At 43.0% G+C, this 15,545-nt stretch overlaps 1 pseudogene; it reads right to left on the bottom strand.

The window, feature by feature from the left end:
• Positions 1-6,012: 6,012 nt before the first annotated feature.
• On the bottom strand, positions 6,013-6,083 carry LOC150018809 (U6 spliceosomal RNA; annotated as a pseudogene).
• Positions 6,084-15,545: the final 9,462 nt, after the last annotated feature.

Below are 15,545 nucleotides of genomic sequence, written 5' to 3' on the forward strand. Positions count from 1 at the left end.
ACAAGATAGCCATAGGGATGTAAATACAGCATAGGGAATGTCGTCGATAATATTGTAATAACTGTATGGTGTCAGATGGGTACTAGATTCATTGAGGTAATCACTTCATAAGATATATAAATGTCTAATTACTCTATTGTACACCTGAAACTAATGTAATAGCATATGTCAACTGTAATTTAAAGAGAATTTGAAACATTATTAATGAAACTTAGGTACGGCAGCACATAATGACTTAGCAGGTGCATTCCATGAGGGCTCTGAAACGTACACCTCCAGAACTTCATAGGCAATCCACTGTGGTCCCCAGCCTCCTGTGGGACTCCACCGTGGATGCTAAATCTCCAACAATCACAAGCCTTTTCCTGCCTCACTTAGTCTTTAGGGAATCTGGGGACAGAAACAAGTACAATGTGGCTGATACGCAGGTGTCTGAAGGTCATCTTTGGACTCTACCCAGGATTATAGCTATGGCAGGTGAGGGCTTTGCCTGTCTTTAAGTGCTATTCAAAGTGTGGGCTCTGAGCTGTTTGTTAACGACGCAGGACTATATCAATCAGACACTGAAAGAACATACTCGTGTTGTTGAAACTCAGTGGTGAGCTGCTTGTGAAGCGAGCTGGGACTACTCATGCACACGGCACCACATCTCAGTCCATCATGTACCGGGGAAATATAAAGCTGGCCCTTTACCATAGATAGTTTGAGGCACACTAGTCCAAGCGTTATTAAGAACCTTTTGGAAGAAAATCTAAAATAAGCCTTTCATTTCATTTCATTTCACACCAGAACAATAATAAAACCAATGATAAAAATACATGCCTGGCTGTTTGGCGTCTCGTAGGCTGTCCAGGAACTTCTCGGCCTCGGCCGAGGCGCGCATCGGTCGCTGAGCCGGAACACGGGTCCCCAGCACCGAGGCAGCCAGCCCTCTCCCCTGCCCCGCGGCGGGAGAGCCTGTCTGTGCAGCCGGCAGGCTGGGGGCAGGGGCTCGCTCACCGTCCGCGCCTCCCTGTTCCCCCCAGCCTCCGCCCGCACCTCCAGCGCCGGCCTCCTCTTCCATCTCGGCCACTGCCACCAGCTGGCTGGGGCGCCCCGCTCGCCGCTTCTCCTCCCAATTTGAGAAGCAGAGCGAGGAAACAAGGAAAACTGTGGCCATGAAAGCCGTGGACCGCTGCTGTCCCGACCCCTGCCGGCCCGAACGCAAGGAGCCGGGGGCCCTGCTGAGGCCGCTCCGCTCCGACGGCCGCCGCACCTGCCAATCCCACCACCGCCCCTACGGTCAACGTTGTCGCCCCCGCTCCGACCGCAGCGCCGCCGCCAACGGCCCTGACGCCGCTCCCACCGCCCCTCCAGACGCCGCCGACGCAACCCGAACACTGTAAACAAACAAACAAACCAAAAACAAACAAACAAACAAAAAAAATACCCCAGCAAAACGAAGGTGCTTAAGGCATTTTATTCATTGTTCCCAACTGGCTAGGAATATGTTGATTGGTGGACCTAACTTTGATTACCTCCCAGGGTGATGTCGAGCTCCGTTGTAGTGTGACCAAAGCAAATATTTGTCAGTGTTAACATTTCTAACAGATATGAATAGAGTAAATAAATACTAATGGTTGCATTGGTTTTGACTAAGGTGACTTCTGGTTCTTTTTTGTTGTTGTTGTCGCCCCACCCCCACCCCTCACCCCACCCCCACTTGCTCTCCCCTGCCTCCCCTCCCACCCTGCTCCCACATCACTCCCCACTGACTTCTGATTTTGTTTTTTGTTTTTTGTTTTTAACAAGTAAATACTATGGAGCACTCTTATAATACTTGTTTACCTTCTTAATTAAGAGCTTCTGAGGAAGAAAATAAAATTTATGTAAAGGACTTTTTCCTAGGATATATGAAGTACACAAGTGTGCCTGCCCTCTGGCATCATTAATATTTGTTTAATGTGCTCGTTAGAAAGCTTGCTTGGCTGAAGTTGCCGTGAGGAGCGCCTACCTTCTGACTACTGCTATGTATTTTCCCTTCGCAAAAAGGAAGATTTGTAGCTAAATACAGCGTTCTTCATTCATAAGCCACTGCTTGCATTGAGGAACAGATTCAAAGGTGGAGTAGGAAGAGATGAAAAATGGCTTAGGAAACTCTGGATATTGGCTAGTTTCTTTAAAAAAGATTTTATGTACTTCTAGAGAGAGAAGGGAAGGGAGGGAGAAAGAGAGGGAGAGAAACAGCGGCTACTTGCCTCTTGCCCCCCACTGGGGACCTGGCCAGTAACCCTGACTGGGAATCGAACTGGCCACCTTCTGGTTTGCGGGCTGATCATTGCACTGAGCTGCCCCAGCCAGGGCTGGGCCTGGAGGTTTTGATGGCTTTGAAAATTGAGGTGACTTGAGTCTGTCAATAAAAACCACTCAGAGAAGTTATAAGACTCCAGGCCCATTGGCTGGGGTCCTTGGTTGGGAATCTAGTGGATGTTCTTGACTGGAATGATGTACATTTATTAATAGTAGGCCTTCAGATAATGATGGCAACTGTGTGCCAAGCACTGTGGTAGGCATTTCACACACGTTTTCTCTTAATCTTCACGACCCTGTGAGGAAGACAGGTAGAGGATTAGCCCTATTTGACAGGCAAGAAAAACAAAGCTTAGAGGGGTTAGAGTGATTTGTCCAAGTGAATTCTCAAGACGTTCTAGGCGCTCTTTATAGATGTACTTGGTATAATTTCACTTAGCAAGCAGGTAACTAACTTGCTGGCACATATATCGTTCCTGAGACCACCTCTCTCTCTCTCTCTCATTCATAATTACTAATTTCAGCTGGATTCAATTAGTTGTCAGTTCATTCTGTCATGAGGCTATGTGAACCACGGTCTGATGGGGTAAGGGACTTGCTTGTGATTACAGCATGAATCAGCGGTAGAAACTTCTGGGCTCATCTTCTGGCCTCTAGGCTGTGCCACCTGTCAGCTCTAGAGCTAGAAATACTGATGATGCCCAAGTATTTTACAGAAAAATAGATGGCCTTTAATTTGGTAATGGAGAGAAGAGACTGAGATATGCTTACTGTTATATGGTACAAACCTTTCAATTAGAGAAATGTGGAATAACTGAGACACTGGATTAAGTTCTCAAGTCTCTTGTTGATTCTGGGGTCCCGAGTTCTGGATTGGAGCCATTGAACTGACTGGTGGTCTTGTCCCTTTCAGAACATGTCTTGACAGTAGTTCTTGGCAATTAGTTGTTCTCAGCTCTGGCTGTGCGTTAGAATTTCCTGAGGACCTTTTTTGAAAGTAGTGATATGTGAAGCCCTTCCCTAGCGATTCTTTTGGTCTCGGCTTGGTCTCAGCTTTGGTCTCTGACATCCACAGCTTTAAAAGTCTCTGCAAGGGATTCTGTTGTGTAGCCAGGATTTAGAAACCACTGCTTTGGAATTTAAAATTTTCAACAGAGAACTTGCTCCTCCCGGGAACTTGACTTTCTTGTCTGCTTCCCAAAATTTCAATCAGATCATCTCATTTCTATCTCCAGTAAGAGAGAGGAGGACAGATTTTACCCCTAAGGTATTCACGTGTATATCCTAGCAAGTTGTCTATAAAACATTTCAAAAACAGTACTCTGAATTTTATCTCTGAGTCCCAAGCCTGACTGTCCCGTCAAACTTGAACTGCCTGTTGCCTGGATGTAGAGATAAGAGCCAATTTCTATTTTTTAATATTAAAAAAATTTTTTTCATTATTTTATTTCAGAGAGAGTGAGGAAAGGAGAGGGAGAGAGAAACATCACTTTGTAGTTTCACCTTTCTATGAATTCATTGGTTGACTCTTGCATATGCCCTGATTGGGGATCGAACCTGCAACCTTGGCATACTGGGATGACACTCTAACCAACTGAGCTACCTCTCACTTTAGGTGTCTGATTTCATGCCTTCAGTTCAGGGAAGTGGAAGACAAGATGAGGGAGTTGATTTTAGCAACTAGAGTCATAAGTCCAGATGCGGTCAGTTGTTGTCATCTGTTTTAGAAATGGCACTTCTCTACTCATCAGAGAGCAGTCCTGTAAGCACTATGAAACTGCTTCCTTGTCAGTATGGTAATAAGTGACTAAAATGATGGAATCTGCTTTACTTAAATGTATGCAGACTATTAGGTGCTTGTCTTAAAAGCATCAGGGTCAAATGCAGGATCACCTGAAACAGTCTTGGGTAATGAGGTTTGGGGACTCTGTGTTTTCTGTATATGCCTCTTCTCTTCACTAGGCTTCAATGGTTCTCATGGTAGAGTTAGCTGGGGGGTCTGAGTCCCTCTGACTTTTGTATGTATTTGAAATCTTATAAACCAGTTCCATGGGTTGAGGGCAAGGCAAAATTTGTCTGAGATCTGAAGTCTCACCTTTGAATTGTTACCACCGATGCCGTAACTGTTGCTAACTGAAGACGTTGGTAAAAGTGTGCTTCGTTAATTCTAACTTCCAACGAAATGCTGGTCACTGCGATTGAAAGATAAGTGGTAGGAGTGAGTCTAGCCCGGCAGTGTTTGAGTGACCATCTGTTTTCTGTTTGCATTGCTGCCATCTCACAAGACTATTAGCCTGTCTCTTGGGTTGTAGTTTGGTTAATTCAGAGAGGATGGCAAACACTTCATTTACCCCATGTTGCTGACAAGCTGAGTGTGAAGTGAATGCTGTCAAAACCTGGAATGCAGGTTAGCAGCTCCCATTTCCTTTCCTTTGCAGACATGCTTCAGCTCAGGTTGACTTAGTCTGCTGTCAAATAAGTTGGTCATCATACTGTTCTAGAAATCATTGTTTCTGGGTGCTTAACAGTTTTAAGAATTACCCAAATAATAAGTATATGGAACAATAAATCTGTATACTGAAGTCAGAATCTTAGAGGGTGAGGCCTGAGTACAGGAATCCCTTAAAAGCTCATCAGAGTGATTTCTATGAATTGGTAAAAGTAGGTAATAGTTCCATTTCCCAAAGGCAATTGTCTTTAACAGCCAGCTGCATTGCTTTGAGTCAGGACCCCTGCCCCCAGGTACAACCTCTCAGCAAGCAGAATTAATAGCATTAACAACAGGTCCTAATCCGGGCCAAAGTAATGGAGGTCAACATCTACACAGATTCCAAATAATGCTTATCACGTCATTCATTCCCATACCCCCATCTGGCAAAAACGAAATATCTCACTTCTAAATACTCACCAATTATTAACAAGAATCTAATTCTCAAACTTTCACAGGCTGCCCCGTTACCCTCCCCCCCCCCACAAATAAGCAGCCATCATTTATTGTAAGGGTCATCAACAAGATAAGGGACCTGTAACACAGGGAAATAATTGGCCTTATCACTTGGGTCAGCTCCATCACTGCTTCCCACTCCTACCCTACCCCTGGAAAAAACTTTCCTTTCTCTGGTGCCTTGATCGGTGTTCTCTGTGCTCTCGGTCGCCCCCAGACTAACAGTGGCCAGTGTCTAGGCCGTTCTCCCATCCCTACATGTGGCATATCAGTGGCAAATTGTGCAACACAACTTGGTTTCATTCCCCCCTTCAAGAAGCAAAGAAGCAAGGTAAAATTTGAGAGATATGTATTTTAAATAGACTCAGAATTTTAATTTAAACTATAAAGTGATTATATAAATTATTATTTAAAAAGCTAAGAATATTGCTCACATTTCTGAGAGCTTAATTTGTCAGTTTTCACTGGGAAGCTGGTGTTGTTATCATCATCTCCATTTTACAGACCAGGAAACCAGATGAGTCACACAGGTAAAGCTGGGGCTTGTCTTAGGCTCTGCACCCACCGAGTCTCAGAGAAGTGGGGTAAAATTCCCAAGGCGAATAACAAGTGAGTACAAATTGAGAACTACATTTCTTTCTTTCTTTGATAATGATTTTTTTCTTATTTTCCTATCAGAGTTGTCCCCTTTTTTCCCCCATGCTCCCCCCTACCCCACCCCCGCAGTCAATGCCCACCCTGTTGTCCATGTCCGTGGGTCATTCATACTAGTTCCTTGACTTGTGCAGGGGCCATGCTAATCTTCCCTGTATTGTTCCAGTTTTCGTGTATGTGCTTCCAAAGGCAGCATGAGATTTCTTATCTAGCAGCTTTCCCCACTACATCTCTCCAATTTCATATGGGAATTCTGACTCACTTTAGTAATTACCTGCAGAAACACTCACTAGGAAATATAAACATGCTCTTGTCATCTTAAAAACAGTAAGCAAACTCACATTGACAGAGGCCTTACCATGTTGCAGGCCCTCTGCTGGGTGCTCTGTGTTCTGTATTTTATGTCATCATCACAATATACACTCAGCGGGAAGCTATGTCAGTATTTCCACTTTTTAGGTAAGGACTCTGAGGCTTTGAGAGGTGAAATGACTTGCCCGAGGTCATGCAGCAAGATGTGGCCCAAACTCAGTTGGGACCCAGGTCTGTTTGAAGCTCTCAAGCCTTTTCACTGAAGCCCAATGCTGAATAGGAATGAGTGCTGCTTTTCCTTGACTTCACTTTACCAGTGTCCCAGGCTGCCTCCATTCATGATCATTAAGAGGTGACTGATGTAATGCAGCCTGTTGTACCTGGGAGTTATTCTTAGCAAGTTCCTGCATAAATCCCTCTTCTCCTATGTTAGGAAGGAGTCTACTTCCTCGATGCATTTTCTGGTTGGCATGGTGTTTTCTGGTCTCCTTGATGTGCTGTGAGGTCAACCAGGAGGCTCTTGGAACCTGTCAAGATGGACGTGGGTCCCTCGACCCCCAGTTTGAAAACACTCTCCTTGCCTTTCGTAGGCTGCTGTTCATTAGGTGATCCGAGAGACAACCAGATTCCTTTCTGACCAAGCAAACGTCTTTGGTTTATCCTCTATGTTCAATTCAAAAGTAGTTGAAAACAATCTTTGGTTTCTTTACCATGTTTCCAAAGATGTTTTAATTGATGGATAGAGGTTGAGAACTCAATGATGTCCAGAGAATGGAGAGGATGACTCCTAAGCTCATGTTCACATTCTCGACGTTGGCAACTAGCTTCAACGAAGTTCACTTGCTCTCTACCTTAACAAAATAAAATGAGTGTGCGGGTTATTTTTGCAAGGATACTTGGATTTTTCATTTGGGACCAACCAAAGTGAGTTTTGCATCACAGAGACCTCTACTGTCATCCATGCCAGACGTTACTAAGAGATCATGGCACTGTGGCCTGCTCAGAGCAGTTGTGGCCTTAAAATCCTTCCCAGTCGAGGGCTCCAGGCAGCCTCTGCCACTGATCAAACTTGGATTAGAGATGAAATCAATTTGTTGAGTGTAGCAGGGTGCCGCTTTTTTTGTCCTTTTTTAGTTTAGGCATCTGTGTTTTCCTACTGCACAGCCTGGTTATGGGCCAAACTGGACTGAGTTAAGATACTCATGAGACATCTGATAGGAAGACAATTTTCCTAAACAGTGAGAAATGAAGGCTGAGTGGGTGATTTGTGGAAGGTCACACAGCTAGTAAGTGAGGCAAGAGATTTAGTAGATTTGGGAGTCAAATAGACCCAGCCTCATGTCCTGGCTAGGCCATTCCCTCCTTTAGTGATGCTGTGCAGATCATTTCAAATCCCTGAGCCTAAAATGCCTCATCTGTAAATTTGGAATAGAATGCTACCTACCTCACTGAACGATGGTAAGGATTAAAATGAGATACTGCCTATGGAATGCCTAGGAGAGGGCCTGGCGGGTAGAGAAATTGCCTGATAAATGTTAGCCATTATTTGTACAGGTTTAAAAAAAAATCTTATGCACAAAACACTCAATATACATTGCTATGAAATGGGACAACTTTGTGAGGAACTGCCACTACACCCATTTTACAGATCATCAGATGGAGACTCAGAAATAAGATGTCTTTCCCAGCATCACACAGAAAGTAAATAGAAGAGGTAAAATTCAAATGGCAGATATGGAAGACACAATCCCCTGCTTCCTTAAAGTCTTATTCAGATACCTCTATCTCAATGAGATGTAACACAACCGTCCTTTAAAATGTTCAACCTCTTCCCGTATGTCTGTTTTCTGGCACCCTGCTTTGTGCTTCTCTCCAAAGCACTCTTTGCTTTCCCTCTCACTTTCTTGCTATATAATCTGTTTATTTACTATGCATATATTTTATTGCCTGTCTCACTCTTACTTGACTATAAGCCGACAAGAGCAGGGAACTTTATTTTGTTAACTGCTGTTTTCGCTGGACTGAACACCGTGCCTCACACGTCGTAAGTGCTCAGTAGATATTTGCGGAATAAATGCATGAATTCTACCTCCCTCAAAAGATTGTTTTGTACTGTACCACATCCTCAGTGTTTTATAATTAGAGCTATCACTTGCTGAATGCCTAGTGAGGCTGTCCTGCCTCCAACGCCCCGGCTCGGTTGGAAACTCCCTGTCCAGCAGAGGTTTCATGGCCATGGCAGAACAACACATTTATCCAGGACGCTGTATTTTGTCTGGAGGGAAGGGAGGCAGCTAATCTCTTTAGGGGAGAAGAGCAGAGAACTTCCGTCTCCCGTGCCTTTTAGTGAGGAAGGGGGTTCAGGAGGTACAAGGTCCAGACTTATGAATCATCAATTAGCTTTCAGACGCTTGGGTTACAGTTGACAGTTACTGATTACAGATGTCAATACAGAGAACTTAGTGAACAGGCTGTGTCAGGGTTCTGCTAAACATCCTGATGCCATGCTGACATCAGGTGCAAGGCTTCAGACATTTTTAGCTACAGATGGATTATAGTTAACGAAGCAATAAGAAAATTGGAGCAAGCTCTAAAGCAGTGGTTCTCAACCTTCCTAATGCTGTGACCCTTTAATACAGTTCCTCATGTTGTGGTTACCCCCAACCATAAAATTATTTTCGTTGTTACTTCATAACTGTAATTTTGCTACTGTTATGAATCGTAATGTAAATATCGGATATGCAGGATGTTTTTTCATTGTTACAAATTGAAAATAATTGAAGCATAGTGATTAATCACAAAAACAGTATGTAATTATGTGTGTGTGTTTTCCGATGGTCTTAGGCCACCCCTGTGAAAGGGCCGTTTGACCCCCAAAGGGGTCGCGACCCACAGGTTGAGAACCGCAGCTCTAAAGCATCATATGCATTCTTCAAACCCAATTGCCATGGGAACCCTCTGAGTGGCCTTTGGTCCAGTCTGGCACATAGCCTTTTGATTTTCCTCTGAGACAGAGAGGCCTCCCTGGGGAGGTGGTGGGGTGTGGCTCACGGCTTGTGCTACAATTCCTGAAACCACAAAGAGTGGTCCCCTACAGCCTACCATGTTTTAGGCATCATGGAGGCATCATCATAATAATGATGCTTAATTTGTCCTTAACCTACCGTGGAAGGTGTGACTATTCAGGCTTTGCAGTTGAGGAAACTAACAGTCTGCAGGGTTACGTAACTCAATGCCCGTCCAAGAGCTAGGAAGGCGAGTCATATCTAGGTCAGCTGCACGTAAAGACATGCTCTTCTTCCCAGGCCAATGTCAAATTACAAAACCTGGCTTCATTCGGTCTCAGCAGCTGTTCATGATTATCAGCCTAGGACCAACATTTTTGTTGGAGAACCGTACCCTTCTTTAGCTCAAAAACCTCATCATGCCTCATGAGCAGACTCTATTACATACATATTCCCAACTGGAGCCCACCGAAACCTACAGAAAGAGAATCCTCAAGGTGAGAGGAAGTTGTGGGGATTCCATGTATCTAACTCTTCATAAGAACCGAGGTGATTGCTATGATCAGGCTAACCTGGGAGAAATAATGGGGTTCATCTACTCATCCATCCATCCTTTTCCTCATCTTTAAAATGAGGATAGTACCAGTACCCAGCTTATGAGGTTTCTTTTAAAGGTTAAATGAGGACATATGCTTAGAACAGTGCCTGCCATGTTGTAAAAGCTAAGGAAGACTTATACCTGGATACTTCCTCTGGACTTGGTTCTCTTCTGTTACCAGGGACACAGCAGAGACAGACAGACAAAGGCCTGGCCCTCCTGGTGCTGACCACCTATCTGAAATGAGCACAAATTTGGGCATCGGACAAAACTGCGTTAAACTCCTGCCCTTGCCACTTACACTCAGCTGTGAAGATGAACAGACTACTGAACTTCTCTGGATCCATTGCTCAAATGTGAAGTGGGATTAATAAAATTATTATTAAGTAACAAAAGTGTTTTGCAAGACACTGAGGCTCAGAGAGGCAAAACAACTTGCATGAGGTCACACAGCTAGTAGGTGGCCAAGCTGGAATTTGAACCCATGTCTAATAGACTCCGGGTTACCTGCCATGTGACATGGCTTCCCACAGAGAGAGGTGGCTCGAAAGCTCACAGGGAAAAGGTGGAAAGGATTATAAACCCAGTGAAGGCTTCATCCACCTGGTGAAAACCTGCAAACAGAAGCGCATTACACCGGGGCCTTGTGGAAACTGTCCTGCGACAAAAAGACGTCCAGACTTACCTCATTTCCTTTAGCTTCACAAAGAGCCAGGCTTGTCGAGTCTTCCTGCAACACAGGAATTTGGAGAGTCCCTTGAAGAGATGAGCTTTCTCCAATCTCACCAGGTAAAAAGGGATTTGGGAGACATAAAAGGCAGCAGTATTTATTTCATAAAGAGGTCATGGCAAGCCATTTGGAGGGAGTGATGGCAGAAAGACGAAAAGGTCACAACACAGTTGGAAGCTCATTTCCTTCAGAGTGGTCAACAGCAACCAAAGAGGACAAAAATGAGAAAATATTGCAATGGGTGCCCCTGAAACACAAATTATCCAGGAGACAGTACACGGCATTGCTCACCACCATAAACGGTTTTGAAAAAATGGTTATGATATCTTTTAAAGGCATAATGATAGATGAAACCCAATAACATGTCTTGTGTGTGTGCATGTAATTGCATTCCTTTTGTTCTAGTGTTCTGTGTTAATCACTTCTTTGAGCTGACCTAGTTGACAGTGGCTAGGCTGAGCCTACATAAAGCAGAGTGAAGTACATGCCCCTCCTCCCTGGGTAACCTGTACTTGGTCGTACTATTGATGTCTGCTGTGCTGCAGAAGGGGCTCCGGAAATCTGGATGCTGATTCGAGGCAGACTGATGGGGGCAAAAACAAAACAAAACAAACAAACAAAAAAGACTTCAAATCTGGGAGGAGAGAAACCAAGAGGACCGTGAAGATGGGAAGGATGTGGGGAAACTGTATGTTCCCACTGAAAATGGGGCCCATGGGAACAGGACAGGATTGCAACAATCCTCAGCCTGTTGGAGACCCCGGTGGGAGATTCACAGAGTATGGTATCCTGTTTGAGGCTATGTGACTCTTGAGGCCAAGTGATCTCCACTTCGGCCCAGCTCCACTTTTCTCAGTCTCTGACCATAGCATAACACTTTTAAAGCTCTGACTCCTTAGAGAAAGCTTGCAGAAATAGGACTTCTATGTGATAAAACTGAGCAGAACTGTTAATCATTTTAACTAAGAATGTAACATAAACACACATGATTATTAGCTCAATTATTTTAGATGAAATGATTTGTGAACTTGGTTAAGTAACATCAAATTAGGCAATCTTCTGATTTATTCAATGTTTTTTTCCCCATTTTAGCTGCTTTACTATTGGATTTAGGATTCATGCACACAACCAATTGAACTTTTAAGAGATGAATTCAGTTTTGAATCCATTACTCATTTCTGTAGACTGATTAAATACAACAGTGTGGGAATCAGATATGGCAGGTTTATATCTGGAACCCTCACTTTCTAGAGGTGTAACTTTGGGAAAGCTCTGAACCTCTATTTAAGCTTCAGTCTCCTCATCTATGGACTGAGAATGATAATAATTGGACCTATTTTATTAGCTTGTGAAGATTAATTGAAATAGTGCAGATAAAAGCTTAGCAAGGGCTGGCAGAAGGCAAGTTCTTAATAAATGTTGGTTATCATCATCATCCCCATCATCAGAAGGAAGGGGTTGAGATTAAAAGGTGAACTGTCAATCTTTCTTCCAGTCTTAGGGATGCTTGAGAAAAGCTGGACTCTCTGTGTAATCAGTGCATTCATAGAGATAAGCGATGGTCTTGCTGGGGATGGCTGTAGGCTGACCACTATCCCAACGATGTCCCTGAGCACACTGTTCTGGTTGCTGGGTTTATTTATTACATAACCTATAGCTGATGGAGTGCAGTTTCTGAATGATGGGAGCATAGCCTGCAGCCCACCAAGTACTCTGTCACTAGTGAGGTATTCAAGCCGAGGGACCAAAACCCTGAAGCTTCCCTCTGGATGGCCCAAAATGGGGACTCAGCAGCTTCTGCTCCCTGGGATCTCAGCAGGACAGCCGGCATATCTTCAATGATGAAAACCCACTAGTGACAAAATATAGGAAAGTGCAGCTTCCTCTTTTCACCACTGAAACTCACCAGAAGGTCACATGTTCTTTGTTGCAGAAAGAAAATATCCACCCAAGAACATAGTCAAAGTTCTGAAGGTGACTTTTCAGACAACTCTGGGAGGAGACCCACAGATGTACAAGATTTTAAGTCCTAGCCTGAGCAGCACACTTGAGGCTTGGTTTTTCTCTGGATGACACCACTGGATTAGAAAACCCTCATCAAATCTGGACCCAGAAAGAGAACTAAGGAAGTGGACACCAAAACGACCAATGGAAATCTCCAGACACCAGCAATGGCCAACACCGACCTGAAGAGACACTTCTCCAAAGAGGACATACGGATGGCCAAAGATGTATGGAAAGATGGTCATTGTCACTAATCATCAGAAAAATGCAAGTTAAAACCACAATGAGATATCGTCTCACACCTGTCAGAATGGTTACCATCACTAAACCAACAACCGAGTGCTGATGAAGATGTGGAGAAAAGGGAATCCTCATGCACTGCTGGTGGGGATGCAGACTGGTGCAGCCACTGCGGAAAACAGTGTGCAGTTTTTCAAGAAATTATAAATGAAACTGCCTGATGACCCCATGCTTTCACTTCTGAGAATATATCCAAAGAAACCCAAATGCAAATTATTTACAATAACCAAGATTTGGAAGCAGCCCACGTGCCCATCAATAGATGAGTGCATAAAAAACAAGTAGTATGTTTATACAATGGAACAGTACTTGGCTGTAAGAAGAAAAGAAAGAAAAAAAGAAAGAAAGAAAGAAAAAGAAAAAAAGGAAGAAAGAAAAAGGAGGGGAACAAAGGAAGTCTTACCTACTGTGACAGCATGGATGGACCTGGAGGGTATTATGCTAAGTTAAATAAGCCAGTCATTAAAGACAAACAAAATATGATGTCACTTATATGTGGAATCTAATGAACAAAATAAACAAAATAGAGACAGACTCAGAGATACAGAGAACGGACTGAGAACTCTCAGAAAGGAGGCAGGTTGGGAGGCTGGGTTAAAAAGGCGAAGGGATTAATTAAGCAAAAACAAACAAACAGAACTGGCACAGACAACAGCATGGTGATCGCCAGAGGGAAAAGAGGCTGGGGAGGCGGAAGAGGGCGAGAGGGCTTCAATCGTGGTGAAAGAAGTCTTGACATTCTGTGCTGAGCACAGAATACAGCGTGTAGATGATGTATTATATAGAGTTGTGCACTTGAAACCTGTATGGTTTTATTAACCAACGGCATCCCAATAAATCCAATTATTTTCAAAAAAAAAGGAACAAAAGAAAAAAAGGAAAAAGGAACGTGGGGCATACAAACTTCACATCTGAGATATCAGGATCTCTGTATCTGTCACATTCCAATACATATCTTTTAGAGATTGGAAACATCAACTAGATCACTCTCTAGGTCCAAAGAACATTCATTTGCCTTTTTGTCATGGGACAATTAAGAAAAACTACCAGACAATTCAGACTGAGATGCAGCACACCGGGCTGGTTCTGAGTGGCAGGCTTCCCAGCTCACAGGGCACGCTAAGTTGCAGGTCTGACCCAGATGGAGCCCTATAAGGGCTGCCTGTGCCCACCCTGCTTCGCCGCTGTTGCCCTGGGAACTAGCACCATGTCGGGCACACAGAACATGCACGCACAGACTTGAATAATGTGAATGAGTCCTAGCATGTGTTTTGTTTTAGAAATATTTATTCAAACACAGGTAACAGAATAGTAAAGAAATACATTCCATACTACTTAAAGAAATCACTACAAAACATATCATTTCATTAAGGTGCAATTAAAATATTCGAAATGGCACATATCTCTATTATTTCAAGGCAGTACAACAAATTTTACATATTTTAAAACCTAGCTTACTTAAGTCTTTAATAAGTCCAAAGTTTTTTCTCTTTGCTTTTATTTGCTTTAGCCCATATCTAAATTTTTAACTTTGCAAATTAGGGTTTCCCCCTGGACTTGTACGATCGATTTACTATACTGTGGCCTTAATATACTTACTTTATTTGTCCAAGTTTTACTTTTCCCAGGTGTAAACTGAAATAACACCACTAATCTTGCAAAACATGCTGCATATAATGTACATCAGGTACTCAGCTGCAACAAATATTCTATAATTAATATTTTACAAACCTAACCACTACTCGTTTGTTCTCGATAAATTCCTGTCCTATTTATTTCCAGACAGTGTTCCAGCTTGTCAAAATCTTTTAGAATTCTAATTTTCGTACCTGTAATTCCCCTAGGTCTGTTATCTGTATATTGGGTAAACTTTTCAAAGCCATTAATCAGAATATGTGAATGGGACAGAAGCCTCATAGTACACCATTCAAGGCTGAAGAGTGGGTTCGCAATGTTATCCAAAGCTCTTTGGATATGTCTACTAGCAAGAATTAGCTATGGATTCATTACCTATACTGTCATCTAATTGATCACTTCTTATTCATTCATGAAGATTTGAAGGCTTTCTTAACTAAAGACATTCTAAGTTGAATATATTCCTTTGATTTTTCTAATCTTTGGTATATACTGGTAGTTTTATTATGGATGAAGTCAGCCTATAAGAAGAAGATACATCAAGACAAGTTTGCAAGTTGAAATGCAAAATAATATTAACAACAGCTCTGCAGAAACGAGACCAAGAAAGTTGTAGTTTATAAAGTGCTAGAGATTGTTTTAGGAGGGAGAGGAAGATGGGGAGCTAAGAGCTGAGTGAGTGCTTGCTATTGGCAAGAGACAGAAACACTAACCCTTCAAAAGAGAAACAACTATTTACATAAACCGGTTACCTAAACAATATGAGGAAAGTCCAACCAGCCATTTCTTAATCTCTGCAGCAGAAATAAATATCTTCCAAAGGATGGAGGAGGAATTCTATTCACAATAGATAAGTCAGTAGTTTTACTTGTTATCTGATGACAGTATGCAGACAGGAAAGTGTCCCATTTCTAGCTGTAGAACAAATTTGATACCTAAACTCTTCCTCTGCAACAAAACACAGAAATGTGAAATAAGATGTAAGAAACAATCTATTAAATGACTAGGAGAACTTCCAAGAAAGGAAGGGGAAATCCTGAGGGCCAAAATGGAAGGGAACTGAAAAGGAGAGAG

Source organism: Furipterus horrens, unplaced genomic scaffold, assembly GCF_987537825.1.
Source record: "Furipterus horrens unplaced genomic scaffold, mFurHor1.1.pri manual_scaffold_2, whole genome shotgun sequence".
NCBI lineage: Eukaryota > Metazoa > Chordata > Mammalia > Chiroptera > Furipteridae > Furipterus > Furipterus horrens.